This window comes from Macrobrachium nipponense, chromosome 18 (genome assembly GCF_015104395.2).
Source record: "Macrobrachium nipponense isolate FS-2020 chromosome 18, ASM1510439v2, whole genome shotgun sequence".
Lineage (NCBI taxonomy): Eukaryota > Metazoa > Arthropoda > Malacostraca > Decapoda > Palaemonidae > Macrobrachium > Macrobrachium nipponense.
The window spans coordinates 30090766-30118502 of NC_087211.1; the positions used below are offsets into that span (position 1 = coordinate 30090766).

A 27737-nucleotide genomic window follows, 5' to 3' on the forward strand; every position below is an offset into this window, starting at 1 on the left:
TCTTTCTCATCACGGTTGGCCTGGACCTGTTCTCGCCCATGGCGAGCATCAACGGGTGCTTCTCATCCTAGAATGCCTTATGTTGGAGCTGAAGTCCTGAATTTAAGCTGTTCAGATCTGCCTAACTCACGACCCAGAAAGTGACATACATTGAAGTAAATTTATAAACAATTTGGCTGCTTTGTTGCATATAGCACTTTCTTTATCGTTTAAGTAGATCACTGTATAAATAAATGGATGGCTTATATAATATTACCTCAAATGCCTCATCTTTGTAATTGTCACATAGGTTTCTTTAAGAGTAACCAGGTGAATCATTCATATGTCTCGGCTGCCTCGTAACCTCTAAATGTTTGCCAGTAAGCTTGAAACAAATTCATGACTTCGAAAGAGCTCTTTTTGAACTCATAGAATGGACAGCTTAGTACTGATTTTGTTATTAGTATTATTCTTTGTTGACAAAACATTACGCATGTTGTAATACCATATTTCCAATTAGTTTGCTCAAAACTGTGGATTTTAATCTATAACAATAACTCATTTCACCAACACATTATAAAATATTTTGTCTATAAAAAGGAAAATATTCTCATTCATAGCATCTAGCAGGATTATTCTAGCTACTAATCAAACATCACAACAAAGCCAAATAGGCTTCAGCAGCGCTTCAACTTATGATCACTACTAGTCTACGCCAAACTCTCTCTGTGGTCATTCCATATTGTCAGCATTTTTCTTTAGTCAATGAGTCACCTAGAGCTTCAGTTAAGAAACTGTAGGGAATGAATGTATTCTTAGAAACAGTTCGTCAAATAAGTCTGGGCACAACCCTGTGCTTACAACCTTAGTATTTTTTATCAACTTAATTTATCTTCGCTAATATAAACTTTTCGTTACTGAGTGTAGCGCTTATTTATTTTTTTAATGAACCACTTGATTTTACTTCTAAAGTGTTGATAATATTAAGTAGGAGGAAGAAATAAAGTCAAGACGTGTATTGAAGTACTTTAGCTAAATCAAGTACTGGATCACTTTCGAATTATCATGAGGTTAAAATCTGTTGTGAGTAAAGCTAAGAAAATACAATATTAGTTCTGCCCTTTTTCATTTTGATGAATAATTGCAATTTTGTTGAAGCGGGGAATTTGAGCAAAGAACATTTTCGGAATACCAAAGAAATGAGTTCTTTCAGGAAGGACAATAACATGAATCGCTTCCATGTAGAAAAGATTGTTGTTATCGTAGTAGTTACTAAGTAATAGAAAGTCGAGTTTTCGCTTCCAGAAAAGAAGGCTTGCAAAGGAATCAATATGTTCGTAGTTTGATGGTGGAACATCAATGTTGGAAGCAGCAGTAAAATGTTTCCCTGAATATTTCAGCTTCAAGAAAATACTGCATTTCAGAGATTTCGAGTAAACTGTCGATTCAAACTCAAAGAGAACAAGTGTAACTCTGATACCGAGCTAATAGAAAAGCTGTTTAATGGAACAAATTGTCGAAGGAAATTATCTAATCCTTGAGGAGGACCAGAGATGGTATGAGCTCACAAAACGCTTCAAAGAGACGGAAGAAGAGGAATGGAGGCCATGTTATTCAAAACCGAAGTCGGGCCCAGTCATGGTAGATGGAATCGCTCGGCCGCGTGGAAGGAGCGACTGCGCAGAGTTCGGCAGCCGAGGGAAGATTTTCACCACAAAGGAGGAAGAACAATGAGGAGCGTAGGAGCTTTAAAGATATATTTTGAAAAGATCAATATGCATCAGCTAGCCAAATTTCTTGCATCTGATACATCCTGTAATGTTGCTTCAGATGCCACGTGCGAAAATCTGAAAGACAGGTTAGGTCTGCATGTAGTACATAAAAAATATTAACTGAAAACAAACTAAAAATTTCTTTTGCAATAAGCGAGGAACTACTAGTAATAAGTTCAGTATTCAATGACAATGCTTAATAATGGAGTCTCTGGAACAATTGATGATAAACAACCGCTGGCTTTCTTGATGAAAAGCTGATTAGATTATTTGCAATGGACGTCACTGAGCCTGCTGGCTGTCCCACCGGGGGAGTGCCGGCGCCTACAATTGTCCCAAAATCAGTAATAGCTTCAGTTATAGATCATATATTGAAAACCGTATAGTAGAACAGGTTACTCTTCTAAAAGGTGAACAGCTGTCTGATTTGAAGAGTGCAAATGTTTCTTTAGAACACATTTAAGCTGACCTTGTATCCAAATGAATTTCAACTGAAGATCATACATGATCATTTTTGATTGGTCAGAGGACTTTCAACAGACTGAAGAGGGTATTGTTCCGGATATTTTGTACTTTGAAAGTTTATCAAAATATTGTTCAACAAAAGTGACGGAACTGACAGACTGTGACGGTAATCACATATTTGTTGATGCTATGATTGTTACGATCATCGTTTCCACCGCCACGGAACACAATGAACCTTTGTGAAATTCCAGCGCTTGCTCCTGTCTCTCCTGCGCTCTCACTTTCTCAAGTCTGAGTACTTTACTTTTTGGGGGGTAGGAAAGGATGGATTTATTGGGTGAGGGGTAAAGGTACGGGGTGTGGAGGTAGCGGGACAGGTTGAGAGTAAAGGATGAAATGGAAGAAGAATTAGTAGTGAATAGAAGGGGGCAGACCCTTTTGCTTTGTTGTGAGTGAGTTTGATGAACGATTTTTTGGCGAGGCTAACTCTGTCGTCCCGGATATAGTCTAGATCTCTCCGGATTGGTGCCAAAGACGTCTGAGCCACCTCCATCTCCACTTCACTCATTGTTGACGCTTCTGCTTAAGGAACTTTCGTCATTTCCCTTATTATTTCATTTTTTACTCCATACTAATGCTTCATTTGCAAATCAACAATATCTTTTAGGTACAGCTTGATTGTCATATAGTATTTTAGTCCATAATATAACGTTACACATTCTTCTACACTTATTCATAATCTTACTTCGTATCCATTTTCACTCTATTTAATTTCCAGCTCTAAGTCAGCCTAAGAATTATTTAACTGGCCTTTTTGAATCTCTCCCTACATACATTCCAACTTAGTGAACCTTCACTGGACATCATTGTTCCAAATATTTGAAACATCCAACCTCTCTTCGTCTCAAGTGATTTCATCCCTTTGTACATGCTCTGTTTTCATTCTCTTTTTTTATTCTATATATATATATATATATATATATATATATATATATTATATATATATTTATATATATATATATATTCTTATATGCTGTTGTTTTCGCAATGCATCATCCTCTCCGTAACTGAATGAAGTGTTGTAAAATCGTTTGCAATATTTTCAGATTCCTTATTTTGCTTAGAGTTAGTATTTTCTAATAATGTATGTTCAGATTTTGCATAACATAATTTAAAAGTTAAGAATAACGTAGAATGTGAGAAGAAAAAGTAAATGGCATTGTCTGTTCGCCGCAGGAAAATTTTATTATCTATTTTTTTTTTCTTTTGTAAACAATCATGCGACGCTTTTGACTTGTTTCAGCCATGTGTCTATGTCAAGAAACCACGTGATAATTGCATCATCTTTCGTTTGATCGTTCTGTTCTGCCTAAAACGTTTCACATACGTCTGATACCTTTCATTTCATGTAAGTAGTTAGAGATGTTTTTGTATTGAAAACTATCTAATATTACTGGTAAATTAACTCTTATATCTCTCGATTTGTCAAAAGAGAATTTGTTGACTCGTAAGTACTTTAATTTTGAAGTGGAAAGGTTTGAGACGTTACTCAAGGAAATGAAGAAACTTAATTTCATTCGAGAAAATTCTATAATCACATCTTGTACTTTAAACGACTTTTATTGTCTTAAATCATGTAATAATAAATGTTATTTATGATTGTCATCCCACTTTCTCTCTACTTATTTTTTTGAAAGAGAATTTTTACGATATTAACTGTCTCTCGTTCCCAAAATCCTTCGCCCAACCAATTTAGACAAGGTCCACTGACCAGTTTTCATATGAAGAGAGAAGAAATATGTCATTCTGAGATTTGAAACCATGGCGTAAGGATCTCTCTCTCTCTCTCTCTCTCTCTCTCTCTCTCTCTCTCTCTCTCTCTCTCTCTCTCTCTCTCTCTCTCCTCGCACGAGAGATTTTTTTTTTATTTCACATTGACGTTAAGATTTTATACTTAGTGATTGGTCACTCGTAAAGTTTAGATTTCGTATTTCTTAGACTTATTTAATATTGCTTAGTGCTTATTGTGGAATCTGAGCAAACATTGTACAAGTGTGTAACAGCGCCTTTCTTTTTTGGAATATGGTGAATTTTTTTAATATGGTGAATTTTTGGAGGTAGCTGCAGCAGAAACATAATTGGTACTAAGTTTTGTGTTGCAACTTTAAAACATAATTACAGTGGTTTGGTAAAACTATTTCATTTTTTACACATTGCAAATTTTTGTTCTGTGTTTATTATTTTTTTAAGTGATTTTTTTTTTATTTTTTTTTTGCGCATTTATCCATTTTTCTTACTGAAGTGATTTTTTGTGAATTTGCCCATTTTTCTTATTGAAGAGTGTTTTTTTTATATTCTTAGAGTTTTTGCACTTTTTGTGGTTTTACACAATTTTCTGTTTTCATTTACATTCACAATTTGATTAACTTAATTGCTTCCATTGATTAATCATTGCATATTTAATTGAGTTTAACACTAGTGAATTATTTTGCATTTATTTGGAATTCTTTTCAAGTTTTATTGTTGTTTAGCACTTGCGAATTAATTTCCAAACTTTAGTTATTACCTAACACTTTTGAATTTCAATTGACCAATTAAGTTTCTTGAATTTTTTGGTAAGTAATTTTGATCTAATTTTACCTAATAATTAATTCAAGAATTATTTAAACTTTGTGTTGTTTCAAATAATAGTAAATTTCCCTGAGATTGTGAATTTCACTCATAAAAAGTTTTGTTTTTTTTCACCAGTGTATTTGATTTTATTTAGGTAGAAATATAGGTTGGTAATTAAGCTGTTTTCCTTCAATTTCATTGAAATAAGTTAGAACCAGGGAAATACTTTGACTTTTAAACGTTGTTGATGGAGTGAGCCCTTTAATTAATTTAATTACATATAAGATTACCTCACACCTGTTTTAATGAACTTAGTCTGATTTTCTGCAATACTGATAAGTTGTTTAAGGGATCACTGTTGCCTTTAGAGTATACAGTAGTATTTTACATGTGATGAAGGTTCAGGTGTCTGGCTGTTGTGAGGTAATTATTTTATGATTGGTATGTGTAGTAACCAGATACTTGGCACTTCGTCACAATATGTATATGTGTGTGTGTTTATGTATGTGTGTGTATATTTATACACACACACACACACACACACATATATATATATATATATATATATATATATATATATATATATATATATATATATATATATAATCCTTCTCTTTGTTATGATCAGCTATTTATAGAATTCACTGCATACTCGGTTCCATTCAGTCGAAATTTCCACGAGGTACGAAATAACTCTAATACCAGTGTTTCAATTGCACGTTTTCCACACGAGCCATAACGTGATAATCTCTGGCGTCAAAGCAGAGGGTACTCTTATATTTAGGGATCAATTCCTTCCTCAGCGGATCCAAAGCTTTTCTTCTGTCTTGGAGCATAGCGCCACATTGTCCCGAGTCACTGGCAGTCCGATAAAGACAATGTTCAGGTAATGCCACTTCATACCACCTCTGAACAACCAGCCAGCCAGCGAGTAGGAAAGGAAAATCGAGAGAGTGCCAACTGATAGAACATCAATATTAGATGAAAGGTTCTTCATGAATATAATTTTCTTGAACTACAATTAGGGGTGAAACTGATTGAATGATGAAGTGAAGCAATCTTAAATCCATCTAGAAAATTGACTTTGTGAAAACTCGAGGAAAATATCTAAAAAGAATCAGTTACAGTTTCTTATAGAGCCTCAATTAATGGGTGGCTATTAGAGGCCACGTCGCCTCTTACCTCATATGCAGTATCGGCTCATTTTCAAATGTTCTTTGGTTGTGACATGTCGTCAAGAAAAATGGATGGGCTGTTAAGATGACTAGAATATTTTTCAAACAAATAGTAGTTACGCTCTAGGAAAAATAAGAATGCTTCATCTTCTAAACATCATTATTGATTTTGTAGATGGTCTCTGTTTTACAGAACATGCTTCGAAGACAAGAGTCAAGACTTGAGCCCGTAGCATTATTCTTGTGCGTAAATAGACATTGAGAGTGAGTTATATGTTGTCATTCAGAGAGTGAGAAGATCAATAACAAAATACAGGGCACGTTTCAGTTTTCTCCAGACCTCTCAATGAGGACCCCACGACAGGAGGAGGAGGAGGTTCGTTACTGAATTCAGGAAAGTTGATGATATCTGACAAAAGGGCATCAACGAAAGTTCTCGAGGGGACCAGTGACACGTGAAATTGCCGAGCCTCGCTTATCCACTAGCATGACGCCGGTAATCAATATTGTGCCGCCGTCGAGCCTCCTCCCACATATCCCTTGGGAATCCCCAGCGATTGAGGCTCCCTGGCGGCGATTTCCCCACGCTCTCTAAGGGATACCCCTGATGGTAATGATAATGTCGATTACTTAATAGAAACATCTCTTTTGTTGTTCTCTTATTACTTCTGATGGCCTCCTCCTCCTCTTCCTCCTCCGCCCCCCACCCACCTACACAAGCGTCCGAGCAGCACTTGTGCTCTTCTCAAGCGAAGCTGCGCTCGTGTCACTCGTTAGAGTGGACAGGTAAACAACTGAGCTTGACTCTGAACTCTGATGTGACGTTGTATTTGGCTTAAGATGACTTTCTTTCGATCCATTAACGTTCGAATGAGAGATCTCAGAGGATAATTTTGTTGACGAACTGAAAATATAACCAAACCTGGGAATCTGATCCATCAATTCGTCGGAGAGATAAAAAACGTTAAAGTCCGCTAAGAACGAAGAAAAGTAGACTTGGTCAGCGGCCTCTCCTCTGCAGAGCAGGGACCACCGATCAACTCCCACATTCTGCCTTCCATGTTGCTCCGTCTCATTGTCACTTGCCACCTTTTGGAAAGTTTTCTAAACTGCAGATCACAATAAACGTTTTGGATATCAAGCTGACATTAAAAGAGAACAGAAGTAGCTCTGAAAACGTTTGGGCTTTGGACGACTTCAACGTTTCAGAGTCAACTGGAGGAGAAAAAAATGCCACCACCTTCCTGAAGTTGTTCATTTCATCCTTAGAAACTTATTTCTCTTATAAACATTACTGGGAACAAAAACTATAAAGATCCTGAGATTAGTCAATAAAAAAAGTGGAAATTTTCACGTTTAAATTGACCCATAACCTAAGATGTTATTAGGGCAAGATTCAAAATATTGGTGGAAAATAATCACCTGAGGCCACAATTTCTCAAAATCAAGTTGACTTTAGAACGGACTTGTGACTTTGTAAAAAAGATTTACGATGAAAATATTTGCTTGAAATTGTGGGAAAAAAGACAAAAAATCACAAGTCGCAAGGTACTACGCATTTAACAACCAAGTTTCATCAAAACAAGTAAAAAATGCGCCGAAGTTTCTTCGCCGGAGTCGAGTTTCCTGTACAATGTACAATGCTGTATAAAACCATTAACTATGACCGACAGCGCAGCTCTTCAGTTGCTCACCAGATGCGGTAGAGTGAGGGTGCGTCCTATGCCTCCAGAAAGCGCAGTCAGATGCACGATCCATGAACAACTTTAACCTTAAATGATATCAAAACTACGGAGGCTAGAGGTTGCAATGTGGCATATCTGATGATTGGAGGGTGGATGATCAGCATACCAGTTTGCAGACTTCTGGCCTTAGTAGTTTTATTTTATTTAAGTTTAAAGTTAGCCGTGGAGCATGCATGGATTTTGAATTTTCCTCTCTCACAAAATAGGAAAAGAAGCTACAAAGTTCAGACCAAGCGAGACACAACTGAACGTCATAAAGGGAGATCTGTCCAAGGCAAAAATCAATAGACAACATGTGATCAGAAGCTCTTTGGAGGAAGCCTTTTCGAGGTTCACTGCTGAAGAAAGCACTGCTAACTAAGTAAGGGAAATCAACACCAAGACATAAGAAAGCAGGAATTGAAAATAGCAATGAGGTGAATAGAGCCCACATAAACTCCAAACGCGTCTGTTTTCACATGGATCTACTTGTACGTGAAATTTCATGACAGGAAACTTATTGGCAGCCTCAGGTTAAGAGAAGATTCTACAAGTGGTAGTGTATTACCTGTTTAAGATCGTCACTATATCTATTCCACTTGGAAAATGCTCCTTTGTACCATGGCGCCCGCGCATATTTTCCAAGAGGGGCAAATTATACATACATATATACATGAATGAATAACTTGATCACGAAGTATATGAACGTGATGCAATATATAAATAAAGGTTTTTGCCACGAAGGAAAAAATGAAAAGCGAGATAGCCAAGCGCTTTCGGTCTAGTTCGACCCTTTACTCAGACACAACTGATCTTACGGAAGAAAAACATAGTTAAGGTAGGCTTAATATCCAAACTGACACTACAAGATTAGCAATAAGGTCGATTTCACTCTACAGAAACGAGGAAACGCCTGAGGGCAGCCACACCTTGGAGGATACACACGATGTCAACAGACGATTCATCCAGTAAACAATACTTAAAAAAAAAAAAAGGGAGGCATATACAACTTATTATCATGAAATTTACAAAAATGTTCCCAAAAAAATTATTAATGAAAAGACGAGAAAGAAAAAAAATATATATAAATATATCGAGCAAGAGAGAGAGGGAGAAAGAATATCGAGCAAGAGAGAGAGAGAGAGAGAGAGAGAGAGAGAGAGAGAGAAAGAGAAATAATACCTATATATATGTGGGACTAATTTATTAGGAGTTCATTTATTTTAAAGTCCTTCATATACATTTTACAAATATATGGGTCCAAATGGTACATTCCCGGACTAAGATTTAGGTTGTTTTTATTAGTGATTTGTATAATTGCTGATTCCAATAAATTTTTTGAAACATAATCATTAGATCTAGCAATTACCGAGGTATCACCCCAATTAATACAATGAGATTTTTCACTCAGATGGATAAACAGTGCATTTGAAGTCTGGGCTGTTCTAACTGAATACATATGCTGCTTAATACGTACACATAAATTTTTACTTGACTGACCAACGTAAAACGATGTGCAATCCTTACAAGGAATTTTGTAAATGATGTTGTTATTTGTTACGGGACTATTCTTAATTAGCATATCTTTAATGGTATTGTTATACGAGAACACTACATTAACATTAAACGATTTAAATATTGATTTTATGTTTTCAAATCCACGAAAGTAAGGTAAGCTAAGTACATTTTTAGGCATTTTTTTTCATTAATAGCAACACTATAAAACTTTTTGTGAGCTTTTTGATAACATAAATCAATTAAATGAGGTGGGTGTATACACACACACACATATATATATATGTGTGTGTATATATATAAAATATATATATATATATATATATATATATATATATATATGCGATGAAGAAAAAATACCATGTTACATTGACTTTATCTCAATAGTTCCATGTAGCTACTGTTCAGCTAAATCCAAATATTTCTGGGAAGAACAACGCAGTTATATACTGTATACAAATATTATACAGTATATAATTATACCTTTAATTTACTTAAACTGAAAGAATATATTGTAAAATGGAAGGAAAACGAAGTGATATTGTTAAATGTAATATATATATCTAAATTTTGTCCAGGATTTTAGGAGGGGGTGGGGGCAAGTGCCCCCTCTTGCCCCTATGTGCGGGCGCCCATGCTTTGTACTTCTGAAACCATTCCAGAAATTCACAAACCCAAGGTTGGGATCCCAGTTTATGACACCTCTGAGTAGTAAAATGGTACTACAACATCTACACGATTGTATTTAAGTTTGAATATTAATGTTTCGGTTTGTTTCATTTTAGGACCCACATAATATTATCATCGATCTGGAATAAATACAGTCAGAGTAGAATCCTGTAGTTCATGGCGAGTAAAGGTTGACCGCAAACTGCCAGAACAGTCGCTTGATGCAGTGTAGTAGTGGAGTGGGTGTGGAGGCTCTTAGCTCCGGAGAAAGGTGAGCACCGTCAAAAGCTGAGAGATCAATATACATGCTTTTCCAGAATGAATGCAGCAGAGTAAAGCGTTAACCTATATCTTTGCTTTTCCAGAGTGTATGAAATGATAAAGACAAATTCTAATTTTGTGTATAAAGTCCGAAGAACTGTTTGAAGGACATACGATTTCATTCTTGGCAAAGAATCAGTACGAGTCATCATAAGTTTTTGATCTAAAAATCGCGAATATCCATCTCCTCTGTTCTCCTGTAATTCATAAAGTAGAGCGACAGCCCGGACCGTTGAGATACAACGAACGAGATACCGACTGTAACCCCTACTGGTATTTAGGAGTAGACTTGTAAACTGTGAAACTGACCGTCTGCCGAAAATATATGGGTGGTTTACTTAACAAGCACCACTAATTGCTCGTTAGATTTTGGGTCTCGATCCAATATATGAGATACCAGATGAAACTAATATATAATATGTCTGCAGACTCTACTGATTATAGAATGACCAGTGACAGACATTTTGGAGGGTGGGTTCCCCCTGACAGACGCACTGAAAAGGGGGGGTTAATTGGATCTAGATCCAACTTAGGAGATACCGAGTAAAATTTACACTACAATAGCACTGCACATCCTAGAATACTGTGGTGGTAATGACAGACGTTTTAGTGGGTGGTTACCCCCTGACAGACGCCCCACAACGAGTGGGGAGGGGGAGACATGATCTGCATCCAACATTGGAGATACCAAGTAAAATTTGTACTACAATTGCACTGCACACCATAGAATACTGTGATGGTATAGCCAGACATTTTAGTGGGTGGTTACTCCTTGACAGACAGCCCACAAAGAGTGGGGAGGGGGAGGGGAAGACAGGAACTGCATCCAACATTGGAGATACCAAGTAAAATTTGTACTACAATAGCACTTCATATCCTAGAATGCTGTGATGGTAATGACAGACATTTTAGTGGGTGGCTTCCCCCTGACAGACAGAGTAGAATCCTTCAGGTGGGCAGGGGGAAGGGCAAGCCCTGATAATTAATGTCTAGATTAGTATAGTGTGCTACTATTGACCCGTATTATACATTATCGTGATATATTTAATAAATATTTGTATCCTTTCTATATCCTTTGTATTTATCTAACACAGTGTTTCCCGACCTTTGGCACTTTGAGGAACCCCTGAGACAATTTTCCTCATCCCAAGGAGCCCCAATACATACACACACACACACACACACACACACACACACATATATATATATATATATATATATATATATATATATATATATATATATATATATGTATGTATATGTATATATGTATATATATACATATATATATATACATACATATATATATATATATATATATATTATATATATATATATATATATATATATATATATATGTGTGTGTGTGTGTGTGTGTGTGTTCAAGAATTTGTATTAATTACCTTTAGTAAAACAGAGGGAAAAAATCTCGCACGATATGTTACGATAAAATAAATTATAGGACTACGATTTCTCACGCCATGTTTAACGAAAAATATATACTTATAAATAACAAATAATCAAATAAAACATGAATTCTTACGGAACACCTGGCGATCGTTCACGGAACCCTAAGGTTCCGCGGAACCCCGGTTGACGATGGCTGATCTAACACAAAAATTATTTATTTGTTTCATATAAATAACAGTCATCTGTAGGCCCATAATAATTCAGTCATATTATTATTTTGTCAAGCAAGCAACTGACTTCAATTATAGTAGGATAAGCCCGGGGTTACTTGGCTACAAGGGTAAGTTGGCACACTCAAAATTACTTTAAAGTTTACCAATAGATGACTCTAATACATATACTGTGTAATTGCCACGTGGTTCCTCAATTACCAGCAAAATTCTATAGAGATAGAACGTAGGAGCTCGAATTTATGAGACAATTTTTGATTTTTATGGTAGTAAGTAAATATTTTAATCTTTCTGTTATTTGCTATAACGTCTATACATTCATAAAGATTATTTTTCAATTATAGCATAGTTTTCCATATGGTTTAAAGATTCTATACAATTAAAATGATTAATTCAAGGCTTCTTGGTGTGGACTGGTAAGCGTTTTTGTACCAAATGGTATGGATGGGGCAAGTTGGCACATGTTATTTGATAACAATAGTAAGCCTATTTATTTATATAATTTACGTTTTGTCTCTGGATTTTTGGAAGGATAATGAGATTAGTGTCCTATCCTTTCCTCCACATTGTTCTCTGAAGAAATGTGTTAACAGGGCATGTGATTCGTGGATGACTGGTAATCCAGGATCAAGTATGCCCATCTGTGACATTCCTGGTAAAGTTTCCTCGGTTTTACCTCTAGCTGTCATTTATTCTGATGTTTTCAATTGGTTTAGGATTGATGGAATTTCAACTTTGAATTACAGACTATTTCAAGATTTTTATTTTACGGGTGGTTATGTAACAGATTAAGAGATGTCCAAAGTGACACATGGGCTTCAGATCAGTCATTATCGTGATACAGAGTTTAAGAACTGCTCCTGTTGATCCAGAAGAAAGCTCAGCTGAAGAGAGCCTGTGTTTGGTAAGCCAGGAGAAGTGTGGGTCCAGTGCAGGGCATGTAACATGTGGGAGCATGAAGACTATGACGAGGATTTATTTCACACCTGCCACAATTACAACTAGATGATGATCTGAAGTAATACTAATGTCTTATATTTTGTATTTTGGAAATTCAGAGGGTATTTTTGCTTTTTTATTTAAATGCAATGTAGTAATTTTCTTTTCATTATCAATGTGCCAACTTATCCCATAATGTGTGCCAACTTACCCCGTGGGGCAAGCTGGCACGAAAAGTTATTTTTTTCTAAAGCTTATTGTTATCTTTTGTTGAAAGCAAACAACAATTATTTTGCTCTATGATAAAGACGAATGTTAATATTTTTCAATGGTGGTAAGGATTTTGCAAAAATGTTTGCTTTATATTCGCAATAACCAAATTGTAAAAAGTGTGCCAACTAGCCCCGGTCTCCATACTCGCTTAAGCTTTGTTTACGAGATGAAAATTAATGTAGCGGTGGTTGGAAGACTGGCACTATAAAATAGCATATAAGTTCTTATCATTATTAGAGTTATTGCTTTAAAATGTCTATGTACATAACATTTGTTAAATAGAGTTAAGCACCCATTAAATAGATAGTAATATATATGTAATATATACGCTATGGTCAGGGTACAGATCATAACAATTGCGCTACAGCCTACTCGGTTTGTTTTATCGAAGCAGGACTACCTTCTTTTGATTTCAACTGACTTTACTAATGAAATCATGGATACATTTTTGTATTATCAGTTTTATGAATGAATATTGTTGTTACTATAGTCGATTTTTTTCTGCTGGTGTATAATTCGTCAGATATAATACAGCTGGCCGAGGAAGGACACAGAGGATCTCTGTTTTTTAAACAATCTCTCTACACACCAAGTTATTTCGAACATTGCCATTCTCTCAAGAAGATTATGAATGCTTTGTGAATGTTATTGAATGTTTATTGTGTAAGTATTCAGTGAATGTTTTGTCTTTAGGGTTTTAGTAAATGTTTTGTGAATGTTAAGTGAATGTTTAGTGAATGTCTTGTGAATGGTAGTGTTTTGTGAATATTTAGTGTGTAAGTATTCAGTGAGTGTTTAGGGTTTTAGTGAAAGTTTTGCGAATTTTAAGTGAGCGTTTAGTGACTGTCTTGTGAATGTTAGTGTTTAGCAAATGTTTAGTATGTAAGTGTTTATTAAGTTTTTAATGAGTGGATGTTCATTCACTGTTTAGTATTTAATAAGTATTTAGGGTTTGGTAAGCATTTAGTATTTAATGAGTGCTTAGGGTTTAGTGAATGTTTAGTGCTTAATTAATGTTTAGGATTAAGTGAGTGTATAGTGAATGTTTACCGAGTGTTTGGGGTATAATGAGTATTTAGTAAATTTAGTGTTTCAAGTTTTTAGTGCGCATTTAGTGTATAGTGAGTGCCTAGTGAGTGTTGGGTATTCAGAGTGTTTTGTGTTATTGAGAGTGTGTGTGAGTGTATGTTAAGTGTGTGTGTGTGTGTGTGTATAGTGAATGTATGCAAGTGTGAGTGCTTACTGAGTAAGCGTATTGTGAGTGTTGGTGTTTAGTTGTACTACGTACATTACTGTTTAGTTAGTGCTTCGCTACCATATGCAAAGAAAGTCCTGTATTTACACAGGAACCATTTATGCTTGACACTGCTTAGATCCAAGAGCAGATGCTTAGGCCTGACCACAATGGTTGGAGGGCTTAGGTGTGTTTTCGTAAGGTAATTTTTCTCTGTGAAATAATAATAATAATTTGAAAGATTAAAAAAAGTAATAGTAATAAAATATAGTACCAAGAGCTGGACCGAGACCTTTCAATATGGCCTTCCGAAGTCACTCTCGGCAGGGAGATCGCTACTCCAGTGATTGACGCCCTATGCCTTGCACACAGCTGACATATTTGCACATTCGGTTGTCCGATTTTTATGACTGTTGGAGACGCATTATAAATCATATTAACAATGGTAAATACATTGAACATACGTGAGGATATAATATGATGTTAGTGCCTGTCTACTATATATAATGAACAAATAAAGAAAAAAATATTACTAGGGAGAAAATTAGCCGAATAATGGTCGTCAAAGCCAGCATCGATAGAATGTATTGAAACACATTACATAGGCTGCCTGTGGTGCGTGCCGGGGGGAAGTTAAGAGACAAACGCACTCAGCTGGCTTTAAACATCAAACTGCCTAAGTATCAGTTTTACTTGAGTTTAGATTTTCTTCCCTTCCTGGCAAAACCTCAGCAAGAACTATTCTGTGTAATTGTTAAGACGACCTTCATGTTTAGGAATACTTAAATGAAAGGTAGTAGGTTGAATGAAATGGGAATTTTTCCTTGAGCTTATTAAATCAGAAAGGTGATGAAATAAATTCCAATAAACCTTAAGTTAGTTGCTGAATTCTAAGACGCGAAAGATCTAGCATCACAAAAATGACTTCAAAGCATTTTTAGGTAAGTCCTTCAGCATTTCTGCTCACCATCGGTAGTCTAGAGATCTAACCCCCGAAAATAAAGTCAATCATCGCAACTCAACCAGTGAGCACGTCATGAAAAATTAGAGTTGGGCCAGGGGCCATTGCCAATACAGGACGTTATTTTAGACACACGGCACATCGAATTCATATCCCGGTACTCTTAGCACCAATACTTTCAATGGTCACTTTAAACATGAACCAGTTCAAACAAAGGTCCCCTTAAAAGCAAAGTCTCGAAACCATGATGTGGAACCGATCACGAAATAATCATCACATCATTCTTTAGCCTCCCAAGAGATAAAGGAAGGAATGAGTGAAACAGAAAGCTAAAAAAAGTAGAAGAAAAGAATACTACATTTCCGCAGCGTTGTCCCCCAAAATTCAGATAGAATACCAGCAATCTCTCTCTCTCTCTCTCTCTCTCTCTCTCTCTTCTCTCTTCTCTCTCTCTCTCCAGTGAGAGTTCATGGGTTCAGTTCCCAAGTAGACCGCAGCGGTTTAGGAGTATCCTACCTATGGACGTAAGGAATGAATTAGGGACCTGGTTACTAGCTGACAATGGCGAGTCCAGACCAGAGTAAATGACTTAGGGCTCAACCTCCACCCAAAGGATGCCCTGGGAACCGAAAGGGTAGATCTTCCTTAGTCGCCCCTCTACTGTAAGTATGCACAATAAACAGGCGAATGACGCTCTAAGTGCAGAGATGCTCCAGAGATTGCTGATGAAGCCTCTGTGTAAAGCAGCTCAAGTTCGTGATCACATTTGTACAAGGGGTTGGTTGCATCATTGTTTCTCTTTCCTTCGTGGAACTTGTGTTTATTTATATGTGCATGTCAGTGTGTCTGTATGTATGTGTGTATCACACATTACCACAGGTGAAAAAATAGGAAACTGGTTGCAGGTCTTGGCCGGTTTCGACTTTATTTCCAAGCCATTGACATAGCGGTAGCAATCACAATATAGTATATGCTATGGGGACAGTAAGGACAAACATACAAACCGTTGGAGACAAAATCCACACCTGATAGATGTCAAATATGATCCTCCTTTTTCTATACATATCTAGTTCCTTCCTTAAAATTTAAACATTTTACGGATGTCTTTGGAAAACATAGGATCAAGTTTATACATGCCATGACTGATATTCATGTTATGGTAATCATTTTCTTATATAAAATTGAACTCAATGGTGTTTCTTTTCAATGCATAATTTAAGTAAGCTATCCTTTATTGCCCCAGTCCAGTTAATTATATGACTGTTCCCACTAACATGTACAAATATTCCACTTGAACCTGTGTATATCTTGTACATTTTTATTGCTGCATCTATTCTCTTTTCCCGAATTTTCAAGTTTACCGTTATAAAAGTTATTACAGAACTTAGATGGAATTTTCTATAAACGTCCTTTAGTATCGTCGGGAGAGGTCTCTATAAATACACAATTAATTGTTTTATTGTTCTTAAATTCGACGTGAACTCCAAAATTCTTAAGATGGGAATGTCGTTCATATTGTTTTTGTATTGTAAGTTACTTTTTTATCTTTTATTTTATTTTATTTATTTTATTATTTATTTATTTATTTTTATAGTCTTTTTGCCACTTCTAATGCATTGCCTGATACAGAGTCAGGATATTTCAGTTTCTTGCCTGTATTCATAAGCTATTCTATTTCATCATCAATGTAATGCTCTTAAAAAGAGGACTGTGAACACTGATTTCTTAACTTTATTGCTTTGACCATAATAGAAAGAACAAAGACTGAAATATGAGTTAGAGTTGGAGTTCTAGTATGATGCTTTTGCTAGAGGTCGTCGTTTATCTCCTTTACTGCCAGATTGTTCAGTAGCTTGCCTGGTGGTCTTACTGGCGCTGGTGGTCATAAAGTTAGTGTCCTCGTGATGCTCCTACAAATTGCCTTGACTTTTTTTTCTGCTACTTGTCTCCGTTACTACATAATACGTGAGCAGACAATTATCTGTTTTTTCCTCGTTTATCTTTCATCCGTATAATGTTCCTTTTCTTTGTTGAGCACTCCCGTTCCCCTTTTCAGCTAGTTACGAATGAGTGCTTATGATGAGCAAGAATAATTATAATTAGATCCTCTTTCTCTCAAACTTAACAGTCTCTAATGATACAAAGTTCGAGTATGGTCTTCTGTTTCTCTCTCTCTCTCTCTCTCTCTCTCTCTCTCTCTCTCTCTCTCTCTCTCTCTCTCTCTCTATCTCTCTCTCTCTCTCTCTCTCTCTCTCTCTCTCTCTCTCTCTTCTCTTCTTTTACAGAATATAAACCAACGTTTTGCTTGGCTAGACTCCCATTACAATGCTTAAGCGTAGTATCTGCCCCTGTTTCCATTACAGAGCAAAATAATTTCGAGAAAAAAAAAACGACTGGTCATACGGGGTTCACTTCCTTGTTAGTTTATTCTAATTATTGAAAAGTCGAGAAAAAAAAAACGACTGGTCATACGGATTCATTTCCTTGTTAGTTTATCTTAATTATTGAAAAGTCGTGCAGTCTACGGTCAGGTTCTTCCCAATTTCACGGGTTCATGACCTTGTCAAAATTTTACATATAATTTTGACCTAATACGCGACAACCTTACGAACTAAGTTACTTGGCTCTCTATACCTCGTGAAAAGCTGCAGGTGTCGACTCTTTGGTATCTGGTTAGTTCTTGCGGTTGGGCTGGATTTGTTGGACACAAGTTCAATATTCAATATCAAGTGACCACCTCATATTGATGTCTGCCTCACTGAAACTGTATCACAAGTAAACTTTCAGGGATGAAACAGAAAGAGGAGTTTCCAAAAAGCCAGTGCTTTGTTACATACAGATTGTTACATACCTGTTAATTTCTGGTCTGGGAGACGAATGAAGCTGTTGAGACCTCAGGTCATGTGGGGGAAGGAGTCGGTGATCACGAGACACCAGTTCAGCTGGAGTCATGTAGCTGCACGGTGTATAGTGACCCACCAGAGGGAAGTCCATGTCCGGCCTGAAGACAAAAACAATCATATGTAGCTACAGCAGGAAAGCGAGATAAATAATAGATATTTTTTATCTTCAAATTTGAGATTCCCAAAACCTATATTGTTGACTCCCCAAACCGTGTAGCCTCACTAAGTCCAAGAGTAAATATGAACACTTTTTCATTGTGATTTGGTGAACGCAGTATAACAAGCAACGTGCCTACGGATAAAGGACATTTTCTCTCGGCCACGATGCAAAAAGATTGGTAATCATTAGGACTTTGATGGTGAAGAGCTTCAACACCTAACCTCAGGTATACTCTTGAATTTAAGAAGCATCTGCATTCCCAGTGGTCAATTTTGCAAATGACCTGCGTTCAGTTGATATCAAATAAGCGACTGATCGCTCATGAGTCTCTGCTGTAAGGTGTAGCAGCCACGAAAGCTGTAAACGTAAGTTCTTGCACGCAGTGGATTGAATGGTTGGGTTCACAGGACAAGCCAGCCGAACCTTTCCCAAAAGCAGGCAAAATATAAAGTGTCATTCAATGAAGTGAGGTGCGTTACTTTTCCACAAATAGAGATCTATTCAACTTGACGGAGGGATAAGAACTGACGGAATGACTCAACGTTTATTGTTGTGATGTTAGGATGAACACTTCAAAGATATTGTTACTATTTCGTTCACAGATTCGATGGAAAGAATTTAATTGATGATTATTATATAACTTCAAGGTGTCTTTTTTTTACGATTATTATTCAACTGTAGGGGATCTTTATTTCATTCAACTAAACGATAATTTTATTGTCATCAAAATGCCTTCACTCCTACTTTTAAGTTTTCTTTCCGGAGCGAAGGCTGTTCTGATCACTGCGCAAATAGCTATAGAATGAAGACGAGGACAGCCGGTGACATCGTGTGAGACGTTTCTTTGACAGAGACTGAATAGTTGGTTCATTTCTGGCACTTCAGTGACCATGGAGTCCAAACAAAGGTTTCTCTATGGATTTGTCATCTCCGAGGGTTACTTTGAAAAATTAGCGGCGGTGACCCTCGCGAAAGTGTGGGCTAACTTCGCAGGGGTCAAAATCCAAAATGGCTGCCGGGGCCATCTTAAAAATTACTTTTTCTATGGTTCGGGCTACAGCGTTGATCAACTTATGCTTTCTGGGGTTTTGGGGGTCAAGAAATTCATATTTGACATCAATTTTATGATTAGACCTTGTCATGACTAGGTTACCCAAGATGGCTGCCATCCGTCATGGTCTCGGTTACCTAATAACTGAACGTCTTTTTCTTTTTTTCATGTGTGCTTTTTTTGCATGCCATTGGTTCCACTGCACTTCATCTGAATCATTTAAAATTACCCTCTGCAATGTGGTGGCCTATCTTTCTTTCTGATTGCACTTTGTTTTTACTTTTAGATCTGCCTTTTAGGTCTCCATTTTGAGACATGGTACAGGCAAATCTGTGTAGTCACCTAAATAGACAATGAATAGTACTACACGTGTAGCATCTCGAATAGCGCGGTTGCAAAGGGAAACTCAGGTCGTGCGGTTGCCGCGGCCGATAACAATATCGCGCGGATGTGTGTGTACAGACACCTGCGCTCTGCCATTGCCTTTGCCTTTGCAACAGCCGTGTGCGAACAGTCATCTGGACAAAATTGTGAAGAAAAAGTGTTGGAAGGAACTACTTGAAATTTTCTGCAATTCTGAGGAAACTTAGGTCAAATAATATCGTACTTATCTTCACATTTTATTGAATTTCTAAGTTTATGCTCTTCACATTATATCATTTTATCTTGCAGTCCAACTCTATCTCCATGAATCTGTACAAAATCAGTGAAAAAAAACATACACTCCTACAAACACACAACCTTCTTATCGGAAATCAAATTAATAGTAATAGTAATGATAGAGGTTAATGATATATATTAATCTTTGGAATGCAAAAAAATGAGAATGTGGTAAGTTTAACTGCCGACGTCCACCGAGGCTCACGTGATCATTCCTGTTCCACTTCCTAGTCTGTTCTTGTCGGCTGTTCCGCTCAGTCGTCCATCCACTGAGAACGAGGCTGTGCAATTCAGGACGCTTGTGATGACTGGGAACATGTCTTGAGGCTTGTCATAGCTGCTATGCGTATGCTCACTGAAGGTTGCTTGTCTTTTCGAGGAACAGAAGAAAGATTTGGATCGTTGCAAAATGGGAATAATTGTTTTAGGGCTGCTTGAACTCATAAGCGAGTTTGATCCATTGTTAGTAGCAGGCCACATTTCGAAATATGGAAATTCCTGCAAAGGAAATCCTTCTCATCTGTCCAAAACTACCTATGAGGAGGAACTCATTCGAGTAAGGGCACAAAAGATCCATGCGCTCATTGACGAAGTCAAATCTTCTGGTTATTTCAGTTTGTCAGCTGATTCAACACCAGATCTATCATATATCGATCGCTAAACGTTGTACTTAGGTACTTAAGAAATGGACAGCCATCGCCTACCGGTGAGGAAATGGCAAATCAGGTGTTGCAGTACTTACGTGAAGCTTGTAGGCTAAACTTTTCAAAATGTGGCGGTCGGTCTTCTGACAACTCCGTTAACATCCTAGGTGTTATAAGGGGATGCAGCAAAAACTATTAGAAAAAAATAACTGCAATGTATGTATGGGCCCTGCGCAGCTCATTCACTAAATCTAGTAGGCCAATGTGCTGTTGCCTGCTGCCTAGTGCAGTTCATTTCTTCTCTAAGTTCTACAAAATGAGGATGTGAACTTGAAAACATGTGCAGCTGACCAACTGTGCATTTCACGAGGTGAATTTGAAAGATATGAAGCAGCTGCTAAGGAAATGCTATCAGAAAAAAATGTATCCAACGACGGAGATGCACCAGAAGTATAACTGAATGCCAGAGATAAATTTCGTATCACCACCTTTTACACGATTGCTGGCAAACTTGGAACCGAGGCGAACAGAAGAGAAGAGATACACAAAGTATAGCTGAGAGATTTTCTTTTCTATGTGATGTGTGCCCCATAATGTCACTGCATCATCTGCTAACATTGAGAGGGATTCTCAGTGCTATTGAAAGCTGAGTGATGCTTACCCATAGGACTTAAACGCTCATTTCTCAGCTGAGCTTCAGCAGTTTCGTTCACATGTGCACCATAAGTTCAGTGCAACAAAAAAAATGTAAAATCAAGATTTAGTTATGCCAAACTTTATCAAATAATTGTAGAAGACATTAAGTGTACCTTTCCAAATGTATAGACATTGGCTTTCCTATATTTTTAACATTAGTGGCCACAAACTGCTCAGCTGAGCGTTCATTTTCTCTGTTGATGTATATTAAAAAATCCTATCAGAACAACTATGCAGCGAGGGGGGCAGGCAGGATACCTCATCTCTATTAAGTAAAGAAACTGATGTGTTACATAAGATTAGTTTTGAGGTTCTGATCAAAGACTGCAATTTAAAAAGATAGAAAACTTTTCAAACATAAGTAAAGTGAAAGCATGTTCCATCTTACTATAAGTTTTGTTTCATTTCGATGATTAAAATATTATCTTATTGTTTTATATAATTATTAATATCTGAATTACATATACTATAAGGGGGCACCAAAATCTTATAAGTTCTTAAGACCTCTAAGGGTCTTAATCGAGCCTGTGTGTTCGGTCAGCACTTTTTGCAACCGCGCGGTTATCACTTCGTGTGAACAGGGCCTTAGTAGTTTGCCTATTAACATTGCTCAGGGTGCGTGATCCGGGAGCGAGCACCCCTTAAATAACCCTTTATAATGGAGGCAGGATGATTATCCATAGAAAACGACGCCTCTCACTCAGGTCTCTATTTACAGTAGGCTACCTACTAGAATCACAGAACGAACTAATAAACATATTCTCTCTCTCTCTCTCTCTCTCTCTCTCTCTCGCTCTCTCACTCTCTCTCTCTCTCTCTCTATATATATATATATTATATTATATATATATATATATATATATATATATATATATATATATATATTTATATGTAGCTATATATATATTATATATATACTATTTATAAAGCCAACGCTGATTCACTCTACTATAACAAAACAAAATAGAAAAGCAAATATACTTCAGTCTATTAATGTAAATGATCCACAACAGTAAATGAACAAATTTTATGTGATATCAAACTGACTGACAACACTTTTAGTCTTTTCGAGATTGGAATGCTGTTGTGGATAGGAAACCTCAAATCCAGGACTCCTAGGTCTAGGGAGGTGTCTGCAAAGAAAGCTCTGGCGAAGAGGACTCGCAGGAGGCGCTACCACTCAGGGGAGGAATTCATTACTACACAGAAAGAGCCATGATGCCATCGCTGCTCTATTGGGAGGAAGAAGGGTCAAGGTTGCAGAAATGGAAACATGATACTCCTTCTCTACTGCGGGGTTTTGTTGTTGTTGTTGTTGTTGTTGGTTGTTGAAGGTTGATTGAAATGGTCTTATGCCAGAAGAAGCTCTCGCTCCCACAGAACCTCATCAAATTGCGGGTCTTCTTCCATAATGAAGTCAATAAAAAGTGAAAAGAACAATTATATAAATATGAAATTGATATATAATGCTCGAGCGTTATTGCTATGCTTGAAGAGGCTATGAACCGTATAGTTACCAGTTGTGCTGGTTCAACCCAGGACCCACTCAGAAAGTGGGTCCTGGTTCAACCGAGATTCTGTCCAGATCCACAATGGCGGATATTTCTGACATGATTTTGGCCGTGACTCAGACTTCACATATCTCTTCTCCTCTGCAGCAGCCTGTGGCATTTTGCCCGGCCGTGTTGGAAATAGTAGGGACCTATATTATAAAGAATGCTCAACTCTGGCTTTGCAAGAAATCATAATTAACAAAAGAATAATAACTAAACTTCAAACATTTTGCTTAGTAGCAATAAAGATATTGAAAAAAAAAGTCCATTTAAATATATTATACGTAAATTGTCTCATCAAAGGAAATTTGACACTCTCATATGACATCAATATAAATACACTGCTCAATAGACATCATGATCGGAGGTGCGACAAAATATGACGATTCTTTTTATCAAATGCATATTCACCGAGTATAGAATGTCAAGTTTAATTATGTATATGGCGTGAAATTCACATTTTTAAGTAGAAAAAATTCATTTGAGACGTGCAACGTTCACTGTTCCACACATTCTTTTAAGACCCACTTCGGACCAGTCTGAGATTTGGAACAGATGAAAACATCGGTTGAAGGACACACAACAGTTTCTCCGAAAACAGGCCAAATCAGTATCGTTTTAAAGGAACCTTCACTCTTGGACTATCAAAGAAACAGCAAAAACAAAAATATTGCTATGTGATTGGGATTCATTTGTGATATTCTGAATTACTTTAATTCTCTCTCTCTCTCTCTCTCTCTCTCTCTCTCTCTCTCTCTCTCTCTCTCTCTCTCTCTCTCTCTCTCTCTTGACTTGGCGGTTGCACCTTGTACCTAATCATATTTACAGAGAAAATCAGATGAACATAATATCATTGTGGCAAGACTTGAACACCTCGTGCAATAAAATGAGTAGAACCTCTGCGTGATCTTTTGTTTATGTTGTCTGAAATAACGGCAGGTTCTAAAACACTCGCTTCAATTATTCTGAGATGAGTTATTATATACATTTCAAGAATTCCCAAGAAAAGTGCACGTACTGGAATATAGAAGTTTAATATAAAAACATACACTCAATGAGCGATAATACTCGGATAACTTGTACTTACCTGGTACATAAAGAACAAGTTAATGCTTCTGCATCAGTATCATGATAATGATCACTCACTCACTGGCCCCTTTACTATAAGATTCGTTTCTAGTAAAATGCTTTTCAGTATTTTTCTCTCTTTTCAGCGGTAAAACAAAAATCTGGGCTTGTTTGCCACACACTCCCTTCTTTCAAAAGTGTTGCTTTTCGTATAATCTAATCGGTTTCGGTGCTTTGTTGCTCAGTTCCACGGCTGATTTCAGGCTTACTATTATTTTGTTTCTGGATTCACGTTAAATTGTTTGGAACCGACTGGTCCCGAGAGCCGGCATCCACGCAGCTAGCACACTTAGCCCCTCCCACCGTCTGCGAACTTACCCACTGAGGACAGAGCATGATCCCCATTGGCTGTCAAGATAGAGAGCTCGCGTCTTATTGGTTAATAAAGGGAGAACCGTGTTCGGGAAACGCCTAAAATGTACGCGATTGGATATCTTGCTAGAGGATCAAAAAGATACCGTTAAATGCCAAGGTTATTTTTACTAAGACTATTTATGAAAAGAGTACAAAAGCAGATTTATATCGACCACTTGCTTAAAAGAAATATGATCATACTATAATTGCTAGCAATCAGGCATGAAGGAAGCCTTCCCTAGAGATTGCATTAATCCACTCGAGTTCCAGTTGAGAGAGAGACCTACTGTTTTGTCACGCCCTTTTGATATTGATCGGAGACGATGGTGGTTACCCAAGTAAGACTAAGCTCCTTTGCGCTAAGTTATTATGGAGCTCGGCCTTCCCTTCCAAAAGAGCGATTTCTCCTGAACTATCCTTTTATGGAGTGGAATTCGATGGCGAACAAGTGTCATCTAAGAAATTCAACTTCAGTTCGAGACGCGCACTTGAGGTGTGCGCCTAACGTCAGCTTAGAGACCTTAACAAATAGAGTGAAGAAGACAGTGCAAAATAAAACAGCAAGATGAAATCGTTGTAACACCTATGATAATGATGATACCAGCAGTATCAGTAGTAGTAAATATACTTGCTTGGTAACGATAGATTTATTTGTCGTTATTGCATTCAACAGCCCAAAATAATTCAGGAAGAGGCAAACAGAAAAGTGAAAATATAATCTCTCCACATGTAAACTTAAGTTCATACGCACCAGGACACAAGAACGAATTTCTTTGGAAAAGATAATGATACTGTCAGTAAATGCTTGAAAAACAATAAAACGTATATGTGATTGTCGATTGATGCTGCACTTAGCAACAAAGAACGTTGCTAGAAGCCTCTTTTGTATTCTTTCTCTTTCGTCGACGCCAAATAACTAACTATCAATCAATCATCACTCGATATTCAATGTCTAGCTTCACTGTTAAACAGTTTAGATTAGTGGCTTGCTGTTATAGGTACCCTGGTCTTATGCTATTAGTCTGAGGGAGAGACTACACAAATCATCTAGAATCTAGATGCTCGATGGTTTTCATATCTGTCAACATCTCTGTGGTAAATATTCTAAAATATCTCAAGCTTCGGGTAAAGCTCGTTCTCGAGAAGCAAATACAGACCCTAAAATAATGAATAGGCGCAGAACACCATGAAGATTAATTACTTGTTACTCGGTGACTTAAGACAAATCTTGCAGTCATATCGCCAGTCGCATAAAGCTTTTGCCGTCAACATTCATTGCATTGCTGTTGCACACCTAGATCTTACGTTAAAATTCCCCTGGACACGGGAATATTGTTCGTGCTATAGTACCAGTTCCAACAGGTGATTTCCAAGAATATTATTTCCCTGTTCTTCAGAGTGGTTGAACAATCTAAGGAGCACGATAACCACGGACTGGATCTTGGTCTCACTGTTAGTTATAATATCTAATCCGTTGGCATGCTACCTGCAGTCAGTATCAGTAAGGATCTAGAAACCTGCCCTGAAGGGACCCGTCAGCTTTGGCAGGTGTTTTAGAAATGATCCTCCCAAAGAATGCTTCAACACACTATTGATTAATCCCATGTAAAACATTAATAAAGATGTATTTAGAACTGAAAGCTCCAGAACACCTGAGTACCAAGAGCGACCAGGTTTGCTGAACAGCATCATCAATATGCAGTCAATGTGCCACGCTGCTGAACTTCTCAGTTCCAGAGGTCTTTTATTCTTCACGCCGTTGGGGGACTGTGGAACATTCAGTCTCCCTCAGGGTGTCGTGCATTAGAACCTCCAAAGCTCAAGCCAAGATGCAATGCATCACTGCCCTAAAATAATGCACCTTATTCTATTTAATCTCATTTCTTTGCATTTTTATCTCTTTATTCATTAATTTATTCATTAAACCTTCTCCCTTTCTAATAAATGATCTCTCCCTTTAAAATGAACCCCAAATTCTTTGGAAGTTTGAATTTCAAGTCAATAGACCCTGTAGGCTGGTTTCATATGAACAGGGGTTTATCTTTTGAATAATAATAATAAGAAGAGTAATAATAATAATATCTTATGACTAGTTATAATCATTATTTCTGAACAGGTGAAAAGAATATTGGTCGGCATCTCCTCTTCAAGGGCGAGATGTCCGGGCCCAAGGACTCCTGGATCAACCCACCATCGATGCAGAGACTGTTGCTGATCCTCCAAAACGCAGACCTTGCAGGTGTCACTTAAACTGCGTCTTACGCGGCAACACCGGCTCTTCCCCATTTGCCCCTAACCTTACGCCCAACACGACACCCCCGTGATCTGCGCATTCATGTCCTGTTGTCGTGGGAAATCATGAAACCATTAGAAATATCCTCATACAACACTTGGAATATGGTCGTCTTAGAAATATGTATCCTGTAGAAATTTCAAAGCATAAACACACAGTAGATGACAGACCCTCCTCAAATTCCTGATGCAGCTACATCATAGCTGCATCATAGCAGGTCACTTACAGATGACATACATTAATCTTCACATCATTTTCAAGGGTGCTTGCCCATCTGAATTAAAAGTAGCCGCCCTTCAAGTGACCTTGGGCAGCGTTAAAATCCTACTAATTTATATCTGAATTATCCTGTAATTGTCTCTTATACCTACTGGTTAAGTTCTGTTGGACATGCCTAGTTCCTGGTAGAATCTCAGTAATTTTGATCTTAAGTAAGTTATGAAGTTGATCACAATACATTATCTAAAACTTTTAATGCTGATCTGTCAAGACAACTTTTTTTATAAATTAGCGCGTTCCTGTTACAATCATTCTAGCTAAATCAGGTTTGTTTCATTACTGGTTCTGTTTGACAACACATTTATACAAAATACAGTCAATTCAGCTTTTTCATCTTAGTTGAAAGGCTATATTTCATTGTACAAACTACATGAGCTCATTGTGAAAATTTAGTGTTCTCTATGATTTTGGGGCTGACTATGTTCACATCCTTTCACTGGTTACTTTTCGTAACTTATCCCCTCCCGCTGCAGGCATTGTAAATGAGTAACTACTGATTATTATCTGGAATTCTAATAAATATCAGTAATTTATAGCCTTTAGAATAGCATCTGAAACTAATAAGCAGTGCTGCTACCCCAAGTGCAAGCCCAGGACAAACATACGCAAATTCTTTTAAACACAAAACAACTGCAGTGCTAGATTCAGAAAGATACTTTTAGACTATGTCGCGGTAATTTTCATATATTGAGGAGATGGAACAAACAAGACAAATACTTATATTCCCACTCTCATT

At 37.1% G+C, this 27737-nt stretch overlaps 1 pseudogene; it reads right to left on the reverse strand.

The window, feature by feature from the left end:
- Positions 1–24318, reverse strand: part of LOC135196947 (neurogenic differentiation factor 2-like) — a 35440-nt pseudogene extending 11122 nt beyond the window's left edge.
- Positions 24319–27737: the final 3419 nt, after the last annotated feature.